Source organism: Syzygium oleosum, unplaced genomic scaffold (assembly GCF_021117445.2).
Source record: "Syzygium oleosum isolate NSW1041296 unplaced genomic scaffold, Sole_v2.1 Sole_v2.35, whole genome shotgun sequence".
Taxonomy (NCBI): domain Eukaryota; kingdom Viridiplantae; phylum Streptophyta; class Magnoliopsida; order Myrtales; family Myrtaceae; genus Syzygium; species Syzygium oleosum.
Window position 1 is genome coordinate 965156 of NW_026607519.1, and position 4290 is coordinate 969445.

Below are 4290 nucleotides of genomic sequence, written 5' to 3' on the forward strand. Positions count from 1 at the left end.
TCATATTATTGCGACACGAGCCATGTCATACCATGACTACTCGAGTCACATCATTATAGGATTTCATGTCTTCTCAACTTTATAGAGAACCATCATATACGGTAGAGCGTTTGGCTAACTGTAGAGTCTCATTCAAATACTCATACAAGGAATTTGCTCGGTGATGCATAGGTCGTGATAAAGGTCTTAATCACATGACATCATTCACATGCAAATCATTAAAACACAACCATTGTCATATACACCCCAATAGTTTGTCATTTTTCATGCAATTAAAGACAAACAAATCATATTATGCACTTCAACACATATATCTTCATTCATTTCTCATCATGCTTTTCAGTGATCACATGATATAGCGTGCTAACTTTCTTTCATTTCTCATGCAAGTAATAATAGCATATTCTAAAAATCGACAGATGGCATACTCGGCAAATGGATATACTCAGCAAATGGGTATAAGTAGTAAGTGACGATACTTAAATAAGTGGATATACTAAGAGATTTATAAGAGCAATGTGGTCCCCCATTAGTTACCTCAAATAAGTGGATATACTAAAAGATTTGTGTGAGCTGCCGTTGGGAAGATGCAAATAACAAGATGTTTTCAATAGCTTGGGCTGTGGTAAAGGTAGAAAACAAGGACATTTGGTCCTAGTTCTTAAAAGAACATAATGGAATACATTGAGATAACTAAAGAGGGAGATTAGGCATTCACGAGTTACTAACAAAAGGTAATTCCATCGTCAATTGTTGGCTTTTTTTTTTTTTTTTTTTTTTATATTAGTCACATATTTTAGCGTATAAGTTTTTTTATTGATTTGAATTATTGTGGGGACTTGTTCTTGGATTAGCTGAGTTGATGTCATATGCTGTACATAGAATGTGTGCAAGGTACATATATGCAAACTGGGCAAAAAACTATAAAAGGAATTATCTGCATAAGCAATTTTGGCATATAGTAAGAAGCACCAACATGGTAGATTTTAGAATATAGAAACAAGGGTTGTTTGAGTTGACAAAGGAAGGTTTTGAAGCATTATTCCACACTGAACCTAAGCATTGGTGTAGAGCCTTGTTCATTAAAGAATTCAAGTGCGATATCATTGACAACAACCTCAGTGAAGTATTCAATGGCCGAATCATAGAGGCCCAATACAAACCAATTATCAGTATGCTTGAAGATATACAAGCTATAGTTATGACTAGGCTGCAAAGACAGAGAAATGAGGCTGCAAAGTGAACTGAAGAGTGTGGTCCTAGAATTGCGAAGAAACTGGATGAAAACATGACTGCGGTAGGTTTTGTCATCCAATTTGGAATGGATATTATGGATATAAGATCAAGTACAATGTTGATAAGTATGTTGTCCAACTAGAGAGAAGAAAGAGATCATGTTGAGCTTTGCAACTAACTGAAATTCCCTGTGCATATATCATTTGTGCCATTTAGCTGAAGTAACAAAAACCAAAGAATTACCTAGACGATTGATACAAGAGAAGTAGATATCTTGCTTTGTAAAATTTCATGTTACACTATATTAGAAGTAGCAAATTCTGGGAGCCAACAAATCATGAAGCCCCTCACCATTTGCCACTAAAGAAGCAAGTAGGAAGACCAAAAAGGAAATGGAGAATGCACGAGGGGTATATCACAAGTAAGAGGATGAGCAAGATTGGTGCAAAGATGAAGTGCTCGTATTGTCATAAGGAAGGGAAAAATAAGGTTGGTTGTGAATTGAAGAAGCAATATTAACAACAACAATCATATACAGAGATTGATGTAGGGCCAAGTGTAGGACCATTTGAAGGGCTTGTTATAAGGCCAGATACAGGGCCAAGCGTCAGCTATTACACAGACGATGAGAAAATATCCAGTAAGTTGTACAATTTATATTTGTGTTCCTTTATGTCCATATGTTGGCAATGTTTAAGTTTGTTATGTCTTTCTCAGGTGAGAATAAGACCATTTGAATAGGTTTCTAAAAGTGGGGCACCACAACAAATAAGAGGTGCTCTTGGCACAAGGACAACACAATATGGTTATGGCCTTTTTACAAACTTCAATACTGGAATGACTATTTTGAATGTAAGTTTTGTAGGTCTTGTGCAATTTAATTTATGGTATTTGATTTTGTTGACAATATGGTTATATTGTAGTTTGGGAGAAGTTTGAAGATGCCGATCTTTCAAGGTGGCCAAAGTCAAGCGTCAAGAGCTCCATCCAAAAGAACCCAAGGACAAGCCCAAACAAACCAATTAAGGATAAGTAGAGCACAACCCAGTAAAGCTGCTCCAAAACAGACGACACAAGCGGCATGTTCAAAGATAAGAGAGGTGGCTCCAAAGGACATTTGGTGCCGCTCCAAAACAACCACTAACAAAGAACCTAATAATAGTTACATCTCAACCAACTGATGTTGGCACCAACAAGGACCCTAACATCACTACCATAGAGCCAATATCACTTATAGAGAGCTCCTATTAATTGACCTTACTTTCTTATAGAAAGAGCATAGCTGCTGCTAAGATTAAGATACATGGGACACGAGGGCCAGTTTAAGTAATTGCAAGTCCAATTCCAGTTAGAAAGGAGTATAAGGATTATGAATCAAACTAAAAACCCATCAAAAGGTAAAAGAACTGGGAGTTGTGATTATTAACTGATGGGAGGGTGCTGGATATGATATTTTTTTTTGCTGGGAGGAGAAGCTTGATTGATGGGGTTGATATTGACTGTTGGGGTTGCTGCACATGATTTTGTTTGGGTTGATTTTGAGATGTTCGGTGGTGGAAGGGGAAGCTTGACTAATAGGGGTTGATATTAACTGTTGGGGTTCCTGCAAATGGTTTTGTTCGGTTGGTTTTTAGATGTTTTTGTCATATTCGGATAAACTTATTGATATTCATCTTGACTCAAATTAAAGAAGCAGTTCAACGTGAAAGCAATAATGTTTTTGTCTATGCTTTTGCCATTTCCAAATTTTGTCTTGCTTTCGGTTGGTGCTGCGTAGATTGTTTAGTTTTGTGTAAATTTACTTGGTCTTGTACTGCTGGTGCAACACAAAACTTCACCCACTCATGTTTGTGCTGCTGGTCCAAGCACCATGAATTGGTGCAGTTTTGTGCTTACACCAGCACTTCTTTTGGCAGCTGATGCATTCACAAGACTACACTAAAATATGTGAGATTGATCCTTAGTGATGTAGTGTTTCTTTTTATGTGTATATGGCAAGCAAGTGGTCCTCATGCTATGGGGGAGTATTTCAGAAAGTGAAATCAAAATATGACTATTTAAAAAGTTGGACAGCACAAATAGTCACTTTTTTATAACAATTGGCACTGAAGTGATCACTTATAAAAAAAATTGATAGTCAAGTGATCACTATTTACAAAGTTTGGCACTCAAATAAACACTCGTGAACTTGTTACCACTCGTGAACTTGAATAGCCATTGCAGCAAAATTGCAACAAACTAGCAAACCAACATTTCTATAACAAATCAAGTTGGACGATGTTAAATAGGTTATATTAGAGAAATTGTCATTTTCACACGAACTGAATGGCAACAAGGCAAGTTGAACATGCCCACGCTTAACTAAATTCCAATCCCATATCTAGCCAAAAGTATCTTGGTTTGTAGCAAACCAACATTTCCAGCAAAAATTGTAGCAAACCAGCACAATACTGAGAATACACAACTAAACTAAACTTACAAATTACCCCAATAGAAAATGGTAGACTAATAACTTACTTGACATTTGAGCATAAAATAGGCCAAACAAGACAATAACAACACATTCAATACTCAATAACACTTTATTTCTCTTTTTATCCTAGAAACTTCCTTCTTCAAATGATTGGCCAGATATGCTAAAGCCTTCATTTATGCTTGCATTGAGTCGACATTGTCCAACTTGTCCATTAATGTAGGTGGAGATTGATTTCGTCTTTCAAGTAGTTTCAAGATCACCTCTGTCACTTGACCTATAAATTTCACATCGACCCATTTGAAATATTTTCACTTCGACCATTCTCTATATTTGGCGCATCTATGGATTCATCTCCTAGGATTCAACTAAGTCCAAAATGTTCTTTTGGGACTCGGTAGCCCACAATAACAATAATATTCATCTTCTTCTTCGTTTCATTAAAATGAATTTGAGCCCCTTGTCATGCTCCCGCTCTCCATTTGCAAGATTGAGCTATTACTTTTGGGGGTAAACTGAATAAGGGTTTCGATTTAGGGTTATGGTCGATTTTGGGTTTCCAATTTGGGAATTTCCTTGTA